The sequence below is a fragment of the Tursiops truncatus genome, chromosome 9 (genome assembly GCF_011762595.2).
Source record: "Tursiops truncatus isolate mTurTru1 chromosome 9, mTurTru1.mat.Y, whole genome shotgun sequence".
NCBI classification, from domain to species: Eukaryota; Metazoa; Chordata; class Mammalia; order Artiodactyla; family Delphinidae; genus Tursiops; species Tursiops truncatus.
This window is the reverse complement of record NC_047042.1, coordinates 84,763,718-84,780,343: the sequence shown is the minus strand read 5'-3', so window position 1 is coordinate 84,780,343 and position 16,626 is coordinate 84,763,718. Positions and strand designations below refer to the sequence as shown.

The following is a 16,626-nucleotide window of genomic DNA, read 5'->3' as shown; positions in this document are numbered from 1 at the left end:
TGTTGCCAATCGGACTCTTTTTTTCCATTACAGTTTATTACAAGATACTGAATATAGTTCTGGGTGCTACACAATAAATCCTTGTTGTTTCTTTTATATATAATAGTGTGTACCTGTTAACCCCAAACTCCTAACTTATCCCTTCCCCTGCTTTTTCTTAGGTAACCTTAAATTTGTTTTCTATGTCTGTGAGTCTGTTTGTTTTGTAAATAAGTTCATTTGTACTATTTTTTAGATTCCACATATAAGTGATATCATATAATATTTGTCTTTCTCTGACTTACTTCCCTTAGTATGCTAATCTCTAGGTCTATCCATGTTGCTGAAAATGGCATTATTTCATTCTTTTTCATGGCTGAGTAATATTCCATGGTAGATATATATCAAATCTTCTTTATCCTTTCATCTGTTGATGGACACTTAGGTTGCTTCCATGTCTTGGCTATTGTAAATAATGTCCCTATGAACATTGGGGGTACATGTATCTTTTCAAATTAGAGCTTTCATCTTTTTTGGATATATGCCCAGGAGTGGGATTGCTGGATCATATCGTAGTTCTATTTTTAGTTTTTTAAGGAACCTCCGTACCGTTCTCCATAGTGGCTGTACCAGTTTACATTCCCACCAACAGTGCGAGAGGGTTCCCTTTTCTCCACACCCTCTCCAGCATTTATTTGTAGATTTTTTTGATAATGGCCATTTTGACTGGTATGAGGTGATACCTCATTGTAGTTCTGATTTGCATTTCGCTAATAATTAGTGATGCTGAGCATCTTTTCATGTGCCTGTTGGCCATCTGTATGTCTTCTTTGGAGAAATGTCTGTTTATGTCTTCTGCCCATTTTTTTGATTGGGTTGTTTGCTTTTTACTTTTGAGTTGTATGAGAAACCTGACTCTTTGGACAAGCCACACTGAAACAGTCACTCAGTCACCAAGTCCATGGATTCTATCCTCAGGATCTCCCAAATCCATCTCCTTTTCTCCATCCTCCCACCCAGAGCCATAGTTCAGGCCACGGTACATTCACCTAGACGACTGCTATCATCTTGCAGACGATCTCACTTCCTCCAGTCTTCCCCCCAAATAATCCCCCACGACGCTGTCTGAACAGTCTTCTAAAAACAGAAATCTGATCACAACACTCTGCTCAAAACCCTCCAGTCACTCCCCATCATCTTCCAAAATATAATCCAGACTGCATAGCATAGCCTGGCCCCATCCTGCCCCAGGGGTCTCACTTCAGGCACATCCCCAGGTGCCCCCCACACTGCAGCCTTACAGGACTGCTGGCATTTCCTCAGAGTACACCCAAGCTCTCTCTTGCCACCACATCATCACACCTGCTATTCCAGCTGCCTCCAAAGTCCTTTCCCTCCCCTCCTTGTCGGCGTGATAATGCCTATTTGTCATTCCATACTCAGTCAAGGTGTCTGAATCTGCAGGAAGTCTTTCCTAACTCCCGACCCCCATCCACCTTTCCCTGCTTCCTTCTTTACAGGGTGACTTTGGATACTGTCATCAGATTACTTATCCCGTGATCCTGCAACACTCTCTTTGTGCATCTCCTACTATAGGCTATGAGGGACTCTAAGGCAGGGAGCGTATCTCAGGCACACGCTGGAAGCTCAGTGCCTAGCACAGAGCAGGCATTTACTGTAGGTGTGCTGAATAATTGAAACATTCCAGCTTCTGCGTTGTGCCTGGGGCCGGCTGATCCCAGACAGCCCCTCTCCCAGCATGCACGGCTTATGTTTAGCGTTAGTAGTTTATCTCCGGGGGAAATGTGGTACCAGCTGTGGTCACCTGTCTGATTGCTCTCTGAGCTCTGCCTTTAACTGGAAATGAATTTGGATTACTTAAGCTTTCCTTGCCCAGTGGAGAAACTCCAGCTGGGTAAATCCAAAGCTGCTGGCAATTCTACTTTTTTCTGTTTAATCTCTTTCTCTCATGCGCCAACTCCAATTTTGTGCTTTCTGGCTTCCTCTCCCTCTCAATGCACGTTTTAAGTCTGCCATCTGTGACCTTTTGCAGATGGTGACTCACCTTGGGTCTTCACCTTCCGACTTGCTCATCCCAGGGAAACTGAGGCCAGTCTTGCCATGGGAGTCAGCCACATCACTTGGGAGCTCTGGAGCAGCTCTGAGAATGAAAACCAGAAGTGAGATTCCTGAACCCCAGTCCGCTCCCCTCTGAGCCTCAGACCATGCCTCGATGCCGAGGAAGGTCGGGGATCTTAAACACCAGCTCTTCAGCTAGAAGTTCTGACCATCAGCAAAGAGGGCACAGAGAATGGTAAGGAAGGCGGATGAGCACGGAACCTGGCTCTCACCAAGCCGCATTTTTGGTAAGATCGTGTCCTCCCCCACCTGCAGTGTCCTAATGGTTTATGCCTAACTGGGAATGCTTCCGCTTCCCAGCTGACCCAAGAACACTGATTATGCCCAGCTGTCTCATCCTTAAGGCTTTCTTTTCCCTGATCCCCCTCCCGTACCCCCATCAGCCTCCTGTCCTATTCTCTTGACAAGAGTCCGTTCATACCTCACACAGGCTCCAAAAGCAAGACTGGCATGTCTCTGTTGAGAAAGTTTGCAAAACCCTAAAGGAGGGCTAGGGTAGGGGGGCACCTACTGCTCCCACGTGGGACTGAGAACCTGCCACGCACTTGAGGGAAACCAAGGACAAAAATCCGTGGTGAGTTTTTCAGGGCACTGAAAAGTTAAGGAACTTGCCCCAAAGCACACAGGAACTAAGCAGAGGAGTCACCACCTCAAGGTTTTACTGTATGAAGAGCGAATGATTTTGTCCCCACAAAGTTCATGGCCTCTGCTACATCACCCTGCAGAAAGTTCCTGTAACATGAATGTTCTTATTTAGGGAGAAGGTTCTGCAATGTCAGATCATATCAGAACTCCCTGCTTTGAACAACCAGCAGCTGCAAGACTTCCAGAGGAAGTCACGTGTGGCTACACTTAGGGATTTGACAAAGGTCTCCCCAGCACCTGCCTGAGCAGGGCACATTCTCCATCACAAGGTGCGCCTGCTCTCAGGGAGCTCACAGTCTTGTGGCGAAGATGACAGAGGCATAAATAGAAGTGCGAAATTAATGCAGAAGATTGATCCGTTAAACCAAGTTCCTGGGTGTAAGATTATATATAATTCTTTGGAATTCATAGAAAGGAACCATCAAGCAAATCAGCCACCTTGTCATTTTAACTAAAGCGCCAAAACCAGTTTTAGTTTTGAAAACAGAGAAATTCAAGCTTCCTACTTGTCTGTAAGTATGCAAGGCAGTGTGCAATTTACCTTTGGTAGAATTAGCAGCAACAGTCAGAATTCGTAAATTCTCCTTTCATTTACATTTAAAAGAGAGAAATCCAATTTAGTCCAAATTCATTATTCACAAGTACATAAAACGTGCCCCTTGCTCCAATCTAGTTTTTTGTTGTTGTTGTTGTTGTTTTCTTTTTTGGCTGCGTTGGGTCTTCGTTGCTGCGCGCAGGCTTTCTGTAGTTGTGGCGAGTGGCGGCTACTCTTTGTTGCGGCACGCAGGCTTCTCATTGTGGTGGCTTCTCCTGTGGCAGAGCACGGGCTCTAGGTGCACGGACTTCAGTAGTTGTGACACGTGGGCTCAGGAGTTGTGGCACGTGGGCTCTAGAGTGCAGGCTCAGTAGCTGTGGCGCACAGGCATAGTTGCTCCGCAGCATGAGGAGATATGTCAACTGTACTGACCATGAGCTCATATGCAGCAGGAAAATGGAGAGAAAGGGGTCCCTTCTCGCTTGCTGATATATGTCACCATCACTGCATGCAAACCTAACTATTAGGCAGAGTTCTAATGAGTCCCCATCCCCACCCCCAAATCTCAGGAGAAACCAATAAACCCCTCCAGCAAACTGTGACAGAAGGAGTAAAAGCTAAGTGATAAAAATGCTAACTTGAATTTGCACATGTGCTGAAGTTCCTTAGAATGTCTTCTTAAAAGGTTGTTTTATCCTGGACCCTTGTGTTCCTGCTCGTCATCCCTTTTCATTTCCAGCATCTAACTCTTCTGGGTGAAAAGAGGCATTTCTACTGATGGGGTAGATCACTGAACCCAAAAGAGGGTGAAAATCAGTGGCCTCGATTCGGCAACACCTATTCAATGTTTAAAATGTTCACACCTTTTGACTCCAAAATAACACCTTTAGGAATTTACTCAAAGGAAATAGTTAACAATGAATATAAATATGCATCTGCAAATATTGTTTAAAATAATTTAAAAATGGAAAACAAATGTTCATAGATGTTGGCTTTACGTAAACTGTGATATGCGTATACGTTGAATTGAAAGTGATGCAGAAGCTATAACAGGAAAATAATAATAGACTATATAAAATAGGAACATTTTCTATGGCAAAAAAAGCATTTACAATGTCAAAAGACCAATGGGTGAATTACTTGCAAGATATATGACAAACTAAATTACTCGATATAAAAAGAATTCTTTAAAATCAGTAAGAAAAGAAAAACTCAATTTTAGAAAGGCCAACAACCATGTGAAAAGATATTCAATCTCAGTGAAAGAAATGTAAACTGTATTAGTAGCAAAAGTCAACTTTTCATCTATAATCTAGGCAAAGTCCAATAATAACCCCATTTAGAAAAAAAAAAAGTTCTCATTCTTCTTTGGTGGAAATGTAAATTTGAAGGACAATTTGGTAATCTACCAAAATTTTGAATTCTTAAATATTAAATTCTTTAAATTTTTCCTTATGCATATATAAGGGTATTTACAACAGTGTTGTTTGAAATATCAAATACCTGGAACAAATTAGATAAATTATGGTACATCTCTAATGGAATACTATGCTGTTGTTAGACAGAAGGATGTAACTCCATATACATGGATACGGAAAAAACACCCAAGATATACTGATATACTGAATGCTAAGTGAATCCAGAAAGTTGAAGAATATTAGATATAAATACTGTCATCTATTATATATACATATATTTTTTCACATAAGCATAGAAAATGTCCTGAAAGATATAAACAGCGGAAACTTCTAAAGGATAGAACTTGAAGAGAAGGGAGATTTTATATTTTATTTCATAGCATTCTGACAGTTCGATTTTTTTCTTTTGATGATTATGTATTATTCTTTTTTTTTTTTTTTTTTGCGGTACGCGGGCCTTCCACCGTTGTGGCCTCTCTCGCCGCGGAGCACAGGCTCCGGATGCGCAGGCTCAGCGGCCATGGCTCACGGGCCCAGCCGCTCCGCGGCATGTGGGATCCTCCCGGACCGGGGCACGAACCCGTGGCCCCTTCATCGGCAGGAGGACTCTCAACCACTGTGCCACCAGGGAAGCCCTATGTATTATTCTTATAATTAAAAAAAACTAGCTGGAACCATTAGTTGAACCTGATTAATCACCTCCTCTGCTACGGGAATTGTTTAGACACTGGGGCTACAGTGGGGAGTTGATATCTCAAGTCAAGAGATAGTCAAACTAGATTCTCTCTTCTCAAGTAGAAAATAATAACATGAAGTGAAAGAGAATGTTGCAATAAGTGAAGGGAGACCACGATAACAGAAAGAATGTTCTGACCTGAACATCTTTGAGATTCTAAGTCAAGCAGAAAAGGGCTTTACTTTTATAGGAGGAGTAAAGAACTGGTCGTGGCAGAGTAGGAGAGCAGGGGGCTGCATCAGACAGTGGTTGAGGGATGGCTTTTCTCTGGAGTCAGCCTTTTTTTTTTTTTTTTTTTTACGCAGGCCTCTCACTGCTGTGGCCTCTCCCGTTGCGGAGCACAGGCTCCGGACATGCAGGCCTAGCGGCCATGGCTCACGGGCCCAGCCACTCTGCAGCATGTGGGATCTTCCCGGACCGGGGCACGAACCCGTGTCCCCTGCATCGGCAGGCGGACTCTCAACCACTGTGCCACCAGGGAAGCCCTGGAGTCAGCCTATTTTCAGGAGGGCTGTGAAGGAGTTCCCAGTGCCTCCAGTGCTGGTTCAGGCTGCGCATGGGTCAAAGTTCAGGGGGTTGGGAGTGCTAAATAAATTGGCCAAGACAAGTTAGCAAGTCAGCAAGTACTTTGTCCAGGTACCTCAGTGGGAACAAACAGTTCAGCTAATCCTTTATGAGACAAAGAACTGGGATTTGGAGGGCCTGTGTCTGCCCTTGTCATAGGAAAACAAGGGGGTCATACCCGAATCTCATCTAAGTCATATTTGTGAGAGTGATTCTTTGCTGTACACCATTTCCATTGCTGTTTTCCAGGAGAACATGTCTCAGATAAAGTTAAACATTGTCTAAGCCAATCACAGTCCTCAAAGAGCTTTAACTTGGAGGGGATTTAAGAATTAAACAAGCAAATAAGTAAACAAATGAAAGTTATATAACTGTCTCCGGGTACTTTCTGACAGAAAGTGGCTCTTGGTCCCTGACGAGGACATATCAAGTCCACAGTTAACATCGTAGCTTTGCAGTTTCAAACATTCATCTCTATCTGCCCAGGACCAGACTGAGAGATCACTGTAATTGAACAGATGGCACTGAAATGGACCCAATTATGTACAAAGATGTAAGATTCATTACAGCTCCATGAGGGGATGAAAGGATTACCCAATAAATGTTGTTGGGACAATTATCCAGCAATTTGGAGAAACAGTAATTTTAGAACCTCACTTTACGTTATGTGCTAAAATAAATTCCAATTGAGTGGAAGCGTTAAATGTGTTTTTGTTTAACATCAAAATCGCAGAAAAATAGAACTGAATATTTTGCCAACCTCTAGAGGAAAGGTAACTTTATAGGCTTAGAAGCAATACAAGGAATATAAAAGAGTAAGATCTGTAAGTTGGACTACAAAAAAGTATAAAGCAGAAAAGCAAACATCAACCAAAACATATTGCAGCAAATGTAGCAAGGAGGCATTATATTTGGTGTTTAAGACCTCGTACTGGTCAGAAAAAAATTAAGACTCAGAGATAGAAGGGCAAAAGATACTTACAAAAGATGCCATGTAACTAGAAAACAATGATTTGAGATGTTCAGTTCCCAGAGAATATAAATTAAAACAACAAGTTACCATTTCCTTTGTTAAATTAGCATAAATTTTAAAAATAATACCTCTGGGGCTTCTGTTTCTGGTTAGGATGTAGAGAGTCACGAGTGACTGTGGAGCCTGCCCTAGCAATGAGAATGAGCTAAACCATGATTTCTTGTTTGTTTTTCTTTTGTATCATGATTTTAAAAACCATCAGAGAGCTCAGTATGTAAAGAAACCTAAATAAACTAAATTCCAGAAGCGACCAGCTCTTCCTAGGATCGAAGATATACATGGCTGCTTCGATCCATGAAAAAGTGGCAGCAAGGGGAGGAATCTGCCATAAACTTGGGTGAAGAGCTATCAGCCAAACTTGTAACAACATTTAATGTCTGTTTGTGAGCTAATGTGACAGATTAGAATCCCAAAAAGCCGTAGCCACAGAGCGAGTCTATACCCACCCACCTGCCAAAGCTTTCATATAGTTCTCCATGAAGTACGCAGAGTTATAGACCAAAGGCTAAGGACAAAGCAGGAGAGCTGAGAGAATACCCTTGAGGCACGCAGGATCTTCCCCAAGTGCAAGACCTACTGGAGACTGGGAACAGGACAGAGAGCTGAGAGCAATCCCTTCAAGGACACCGTGCCTCCACCACGTGGAGCAGGGCTGGTTTCCCAAGTTGCAGAAACCTGCGGACAGGACCTAAAACCCAAAGCTGGCAGCTAGCAACAAAGCAGAGAGAGACCTTCCATGGTTCAGAAAGCTGACAACAGGGCTTTCAGACCTCTTTAGTCTCACGGGTGCTCAGAGACCCAGCCCTGATGAAGGGAGAAATCCTGATACCTTCTCAAAATATTTGAAGCCGGTGGTGAACTGGATCAAACTGAAGCTGCAACAAAGCCCATAACTTGCTCAAATACAGCTTTAATTGTCTCAGACCCTCACATTAGAGGGACCATAAACTTTTCTGTGGGTAAATATTATCTACTTCAGTCTCTACTGATCTTTTACACACAATATCCAACATAAGGAAAGAACTGATAGCAAGAAAATGTGATAGGGTTAAGAGAGGAAGAGTAAATAGAAGAAGACCCAGAGATGGCCCAGATGTTAGAATATCTAGATAGTGACTGTAAAATAAACAGAATAAAAGGAGAATATTAGCAGAGAGGTGGAAACTATAAAAAAGATCCAAATGCGAAAGTTATTAACTCTTTAAAAGACTATTAATATTGTTTAAAACAAAAATTATAACAATTGAATTACAGAGTTTACAGCATACATATCAGTAAAATATATGATAACAGGAGTATAGAGGGATGGGGGTGAGATAAATGCCATGGTATTGTTGTAGAGTTCTTAACTTTGTTCATGAAATAGTATATTGTTATTTGAAAGTATATGTTCATAAATAAATGATTCATAGGGTAATCTCTAGATAAATCACTAAAAATTACAAATATAGGTATATTTAAAAAGTCAACAGAGGAGATATTAAAATGATACATTAAAATATTTAATTCACCTAAAAGAATACAGAAAAGGGGGAACAGAGGAAAAACAGACAGATGGGTCAAACAGAAAACAAATACCAAAATGCTAGACCTAAACTCAATCATATCAATAATTGTATTAAATGTAAGTCAACTAACTGCTCTAATTTAAAAGCAGAGATTGTCAGACTCTATAAGAAATCAAGACTTAACTATAGCCATTTATAAAAGACACTTTAAACAAAAAGACACAGACTGGTTAAAAATAAAAGGATGGAAAACATATACCATGTGGCTATATCAATAACAGAGAAAGTCTTTGAGACAAAGATTATTATTGAAGATAAAGACAGCCACTTGATAAATGATAATGATAAAAGGTAAATTCAACAAAATAACGTAACTATCATGAATGTCTATACACCTAATAATGAAGCATTAATATACATGAAGCAGAATGACAGAACTAAAGGGAGAAATAGAGAAATCCAAAGTCATAGTTTAGGATTTTAACATCTCAGTAATTTATAGAATGAGTACACAAAATATTAATAATAATGCACAAAATTTGAAAAACAATTTGATATTTATAGAACACTGGCACCTTCCTGAAAGCTTCTTTCCAAATGGACATGAAATAAACACATAAATAGACCACAAATAACTCTCAGAATAACTCTCAAGATACTTCTATGGATTGAAATCGTACAAAGTATATTATTTGACCACAATAATAGGTTTAAAATCAATAACACTACGATATTTAGGGGATCTCCAAATATTTTGTAGTTAAACAACACAAGTCTAAAAACACAAGTGTTTTAACTCATGCACAGAGAAGATATCAAAGGGAAATTAGATATATTTTGGACTGAATGGTAATAAAAACACAAAACATCAAAATTTGTGGGATGCAGTTAAAGCAATGCTTAGATAGAAATTTACAGCTTTCAATACCTATATTTGAAAAGAAGATATAAAGCCAATAATTTAAGCTTCCATATTGAGAAGCTTGATGAAGAGCAAAATAAATACAAAGTAGAAAAAAGTAAATAATGAAAATAAGAGTGAAAATCAAAGAATAAGAAAATGAATAAACAATAGAGAAAATTAACAGTCATAATTAGACACTTTGACAAGATTAATAAAATTGATGAATCTCTAGCAAATCTGATGAAAGGAAAAAGAGAAGATACAAATTATCAGGAATGAAAGAAGTGTTATCATTATGGATCTTTTCAAAAATTAAAAGGAAAATAGGAATATTATGAGCACTTTAATGTCAGTAATTTGACAACTGATATGAAAGGGATAATCCCTTGAAAAAATACTATTTTTCAAAACTGACACAAGAAAAAGTAGAAAATCTAAATAGTTCTAAATCTATTTTAAAAATTGAATTAGTGATTTAAAAAAAACACACCAAAGAAAACTCCACTGCCACATGGCTTCACTAGTAAATTCTGTCAAGCATTTAAGGAATCATAATGCCAACCTTACACACTTTTAGAAATGTTGAGGAGGACGAAACACTCCCTTTTTTATTTCATAAAGTAAGCAGAACCTGATACTGAATCCTGAAAAATATTTTACAAAAGAAAAAAAAAATCCTTAAGAAAATATTAGCAAATCAGATCCAACAGCAATGTATAAAAAGAATAAGATACCATGACCAAGTGAGATTTGTCCCAGGAATGCAAGGTTTGTTTACCAATCAAAAAATAATCAATATAATTCACCAAATTAACAGAGTATAAGAGAAAAACTATATGATTCTTTCAATAGATGCAGAAAAAGCATTTGCTAAAATTCAATACCCTGGCATAATTTTTAAAAACATATAATCTCTAGGATTTTTCTTAAAGCTGGGAATATAACAAGTCTTCCTCAATCTAATTTTAGAAAAGCATTTATAAAACCTACAATTAACATCCTACTTAAATAAGATTAGGAACAAAACAATGTCCAGTTTCACTACTATGGAATATTGTACTTGGGTCCTAACCAATGCAATAAGAAAAAGAAAGAAATTTCACACAAATTGTAAAGGAAAAAGTAAAACTATCTTTCACAGATGACATGACTTGTATGTAGAAAACCTTTAAAAATCTACAGAGATACTACAAGAAATAATTAGTAAATTTATTAAGGTTGCAGGATATAAGCTCAATATATAAAAATCAGTCTCTATATTCTCAGTGAACACTCTAGGTGAATAACTGAAAAATAAAATAATGGACATACAAAAAGCTGTGTATATTAATTCTTCCAATCTGTGGACATGGAATGTCTTTCCACTCATTTGTCTTTAAAATTTTTTTCATCAATGTTTTGTAGTTTTCACCATACAAGTATTTCAGTTCTCAGATTAAGTTTACTCCTAAGTATATTATTCTTTTTGATGCTAATATAAATGAGACTGTTTTGTTGATTTTCTTTTTGGATATTTCATTGTTAGTGTATAGAAACACAAGTGATTTTTGTATGCTGATTTTGTAACCTGCAACATTACTGAATTCATTTATTAGATCTAACAGTTTTTTGGGGAATTGTTAGGATTTTCTACATATAAGATCATGTCATCTGCGAACAGAAATTATTTTACTTCTTCCTTTTCAATTGGAATGCCTGTTATTTCTTTTCCTTGCCTAATTGCTCTGGCTAGGACTTCCAGGACTATGTTCGATAGAGGTGGCAAGAGTGGTCATCTTTACTTTATCCCAGATATTAAAGGAAAAGCTTTCAGTTTCTCACCATTGAATATAATGTTTGCTGTGGGATTTTCATACAATGATCTTTATGTGTTGAGTAAATTCCTTCTATATCTAATTTGTCAAGAGTTTTTATCACGAAAATGTGTTGAATTTTGTCAATTTTTTTTCCTGCATCTATAGAGATTACCATGTGGTTTTTTATCCTTCATTCTTTTTTATTTTCGGTAGGAGTTTATTAATTAATTAATTAATTAATTTTTGCTGTGTTGGGTCTTCGTTTCTGTGCGAGGGCTTTCTCTAGTTGTGGCAAGCAGGGGCCACTCTTCATCGCGGTGTGCGGGCCTCTCACTATCGCGGCCTCTCTTGTTGCGGAGCACAGGCTGCAGACGCGCAGGCTCAGTAGTTGTGGCTCACGGGCCTAGTTGCTCCACGGCATGTGGGATCCTCCCAGACCAGGGCTCGAACCCTTGTCCCCTGCATTAGCAGGCAGATTCTCAACCACTGCGCCACCAGGGAAGCCCTATCCTTCATTCTTTTAATGTGATGTGTAACATTGATTGATTTGCACATATTGAGCCATCCTTGCATCACAGGGATAAATCCCACTTGGTCATGGTGTATTAGCTTTTTAATGTGCTGTTGAATTCAGTTTGCTAATATTTTATTGAGGATTTTGCAGCTATGTTCATCAGGGATCTTGGCCTATAGTTTTCTTCTTTGTGATGTCTTTGTCTGGTTTTGGTATCAGGAGAATGGTGGCCTCATAAAATGAGTTTGGAAATATTCCCTCTTTATTTGGGGGGAGGAATTTAAGAAGGATTGGTATTGATTGTTCTTTAAATGTTTGGTAGAAGTCACGTGTGAAGCCACCTGGTCCTGCGAATGATAGCCCAAAATTTTAAACAACTCCAATGTTCATCAACGGAAGAATGGACAAACAAACTGCCACAGTCAGTCAACAGAAAACTACTTGGCAATAGGAAGGAATGAAGAACCACTGATATGTACAAAAACACGGATGGATCTCAAAAATGTTGTGTTGAACAACAACAAAAGCCAGACAAAAGAGCACTATTATTTACATCTATTTGAACAGGCAAAAAAAATTTCTTGGGTGACAACAATATTCTATTATCTTATTTTGGGTGGTGGTTTTAAAGGTGTATGTAATTGTTAAACCTCATCCAACCAAACTCTAAAATATGGCCATTTCATTTCATATACCTTATACCCACTGAAAATTTTTAATAATACCACCTTTGACTGATACTCCTATAAACTGGACAGTGATTTTAGAAACCACTGTGGCAATAATAGTCAAGAATTCTAAAAAGTCCAACCGTTTTAATTCAATGATTCATTTATGCAAATCTACTCTTAAGAAATAATTCAAAACAAAATGTAAAAAGCACAAAAATGTTGACCATAGTATTTGTGTAACTGTGTAATCTGAAGCACTTCAAATTTCAACATTGGGTAAAAATTAAACAAAGTGCAGTAAATATATTTTATAGAATATATTTAAGTCACTAACAATTATATTTATTATGACTACATAACAAGCTGAAGACATATTTATGCTACAATCCTTTACGTTCTTGTAAAAATATACATATGGGAAAACACTAGAAGGAAATAAACCATAAGGATAAATTGTTGTGTTGGGCTTGTGGGAGTTTTTTTTCTTTTCATCTTGGTTATCTGAATTTTTATATTTTTCTTTCCTTGAAAAATATTTTCAATTTACGTGGTTCTCCTCTTTTCTAGATATTTTTGCAATATTGTTCTTTTTATCCAAGAACAAGATATTTTCCTCCAGTTACTCATGTTATCATTTATGTCCTGCTATCATTTTCTTAGTTTAAATTGTTTTTTTATTGCACAAGAAATCCATGGTTACATCTTCATTATAAAAGGACCTCAGTTTTACCCGATAGTTTCTGATTTCTAGAAAATAAATTTTTTAACTGAACTTTAATTTGTGAATATAACAACTGGTACAGGTCTTTCCAATGACTCAAATACTCATGCCTAATCACACAGAATCATGATATACAGCTAACTATTATGTTATTAATATAAAACATTAAATATATTGATTTGAAAGTATTTGAAAATATTAGCAGTGGTTAGTCTCTGGGTAGTGAGATAAGGTTAAACGTCTTTTTCCTTATCTTCTTTTCCTACAGTGAATATGTATTATTTTGTGATAAAAAGACATGGTAAATTTAAATCCCAATTTCAAGCCCTGGGCCCAATCCTGATCCAAGTCAGTGTCAGGGAATTGCAGAATTCCCTAGGCCAAAGCTTCCCCATCACGCATTTCATCTTGCTATTCATGGCCCACTTCTGGTCACTTGACCTTGAACTTCCTCTTCCGGTGCTACCCTCTTGTCTTAATAACCTGATGCTCTGGGGCTTCCTATTCTGGCCATTAGCCTTCCTCCTACCAGTCCCACTGTCCTCACCCCACCCACGGGATCAGGAAACCTGCTGAGTAAATGCAGGAAGCAGAAACCCTCAGTCTGGTCTCTCTTGGTCCTCAGATTCCTTGCTGTCACACAGGCAGCTGCAGCAACAGCTACACCTACCTTCCCTCCCCAAAATCTCCAGCACCAGAGCCTGCTAAGCCATCCTAGCTCCCGTTCCTGCCAGACCTTTATTAAGCATGACAAGGGTTTGGAACACCTACGAAACATCATAATCTCCCCGTCTCCCTGTAGAAACAAATAGAGTTAAAGGAGGCTGTGAGGCTGGAACGGTGGCAGATGCATCCCTGGAGAGCCCAACTCCAGCCTCCCTCACCTGTCTTGTGTCCCCCGCTCTCGGCTCAGACCTTCTCTCAGGAGCCTGGCCAAGCCTGCTGAAGGGGAGCTAAAGAGGTGACTGAAAACTGAAATGAACATCCTGTTGAAAAGAATTCAGAGTGGTGATAAATAGCTTTATGGGCCCCTGGCGTATTGTGGACAGCAGAGGACTCTCTCTCCCCATCCGCCCCTGAGTATAAATTAGAGAGAGGTGTAAGTTCCTGATCGCTCTGTCCTTCGAACCCCTACAGTACTTAGAAAAAGATAGAGTGACCACGCCCAATGAGGAGGGGCAAGGAACAGCTCAAATTAGAGGGAACCTTATTAAAAGATGTCTCCTCATAGCTATTCAATCACTAATTGACTTTTCTTCCCCACTTTAATTTTGATGCTGGTGTCTTAATTAATAACTCTGTCACCAAAGCGCCAGGGTGCCAGAGCAAGGCTCACCAGGAGTTTATCTCTCTGCGTTCTAGTCAGTTTGACAGGTAGGCTCTCCCTGGCCAGCTCCCTGGGTAATGGCCTGCGCCATCTTGGTCCCTGGAGGAAACAGAGACGCATTGTAATTCTTTAAGCCACAGGGCCCAGCCGGCAGGAAGAGAAGCAGAAAACTCTCCCTCTCTGACAGCATCTTAAATTCCCTTCTCTCTTTCTGCATTCTCATATGTACACAAAGTTCATCACGGAGACTGCGGCCAGTGGGAGAGATGGATCACAAGTGTCGTTTCTAAGCCTCCCAGGAAATCATTTGTTCACTCATTCATTGATTCATACCGGTATTTTACTTGTTTTTGACTGGTCTGTGCTGGACTTGTGTGTGGGGGGGGGGGGGTGGTATGGGACAGGGGAGTTCCCAAAGAAGTAAAAATTGTGACATTTATAATTTTAGTTGAAGAGATGTGACATACTCATAAAAATAAAAGCCTGAAATTAACACAACATTGTAAATCAATTATACTCCAACAGGAATTTTTAAAAATTAAAATAAATTAAATAAAATAAAAGCCAAGATTTGTTGTTCAAAGAAAATATCCAGGTGGGCAAAGTCAATTGTCCTGGCTAGTATGTTGGTCCCTCCTCACTTCTGGGTCCCTCTGGCATATTTCAAACATGCAGTGAGGAACCACAATGGAACCACCACCAGGTGGACCTTTGGCAGGAGAAGTTAAAAAGTCAAGTTCTCTTCGTATGGCTTTCTCCATCCTCTCTCCTGGGATGGAGGGATGAGGGAGCAGTAGAAGGCACTTAAGAGAAAGGAAGCTCCCATTTCACCCCTCCTCACCACAGAGGAGGAAGATGCGTCTAAACTCATCACCACTTTGATAGTTTGGACTGGACTACCTGTGAGTAGAGCCACTCTGCCCTAAAGGTGGGCTGAAGGTCTGCAATCTGATCTACACTGCACTGGGAGCTCCCGGACATCTTGCTTCTTTCTCTTTTCTCTTCAGCTTGGTGGCAGAAGTGGGATACTGCACCAGGGACCCACCCTTCTCGAGCAAGCCCAACCATCTTACCCTCTTCTCTTTCTCCCTTCCATGCAGGAAAGAAAAAAGATTCATGACCAGGGATAGAATTTTTTTCTTATGAAAGCTTGTGTGGGAGGGGGAAAAAACACAAGCCACAGTTGTTTCTTTTTCCTCCAGCCTCACTTACAAAAGCCTTCTCCCTTCTCCAGGGGTTGGGGTCCACCCTCATTAGCAATGAGGTGCTATTTTAGTTTCCACTTACAGATTTCATCACATACATCTTTTTTAGGAGACTCATAGAGAGGAATGTTGTGGCTTGGGAAGAATCCCAGTATTCCAGGGTCCCTTGTCCAAAAACCATCAAAGAGTTTCTGATAGCTCTGTAAGTGGAGAGACTAGGAGGCCAGGCTGTGCCAAACCATTTCCCCACATGGCCCCTGTAGAGATTCCTGTCCTGATAGTATTTTCAGGACTCTACCCGAATGGAGCTTTACCATGTGCTCAGTATCTGGGACATACTTTTCTAGATTACCCTGCTTCTGATATCTCCTGTTTTCGTTCTTGATCTACTTTTTAACCTACCTTGGCAACCAATATTAATACCCTCTGTTTTAAAAAAAAAATCCGAGTGGCTTCCTATGAGGCAACCTACATATGTGGTAGGTTGTAATGTTGATCTCAACATCTGCTGCTCGTCTCTGTGGAAGGACTGAACATGCCCAGCCCCAGCAGCACCACATTTAGCCACGTAATGTGCTTTGGCCAATGGAAGTGGCACATCCACTTCCATGCAGATGTTTTAAGGCCATCATATGGTCCTCTACCTTCTCTCTTCCCTCTGCTAGGAGACCAGGAATGTCCCAGATAGGAGCTGTCCCATCTACCTGAGTCCTGGAGTGAAAAGGATGTGCAGCCAATCCACAATGGGTATGGAGCATGAGTGAAAAACTTCTTTATTGTATACTACTGAGATTTTGAGGACCATTTGTCACCATGCAGCTTATGCTAATCTGACTGATACATTCTACAGCGTGATCTGATAACCTCTGACCATTTCTCCGATCTCATGTCCTCCCTTCCACCTCCTCTCCCACTACACTCCAAATATTCT

The 16,626-nt window shown here is 39.8% G+C and overlaps 1 long non-coding RNA gene across 1 annotated transcript in view; it reads right to left on the bottom strand.

The window, feature by feature from the left end:
• LOC109549262 (uncharacterized) overlaps nt 1–16,626 on the bottom strand; it is a 328,196-nt gene that overhangs the window by 69,882 nt on the left and 241,688 nt on the right. Inside the window, exon 3 of the long non-coding RNA XR_002175505.3 lies at nt 2,045–2,140. This is a non-coding gene — a long non-coding RNA (uncharacterized lncRNA). The remainder of the gene's footprint in view (nt 1–2,044; nt 2,141–16,626) is intronic.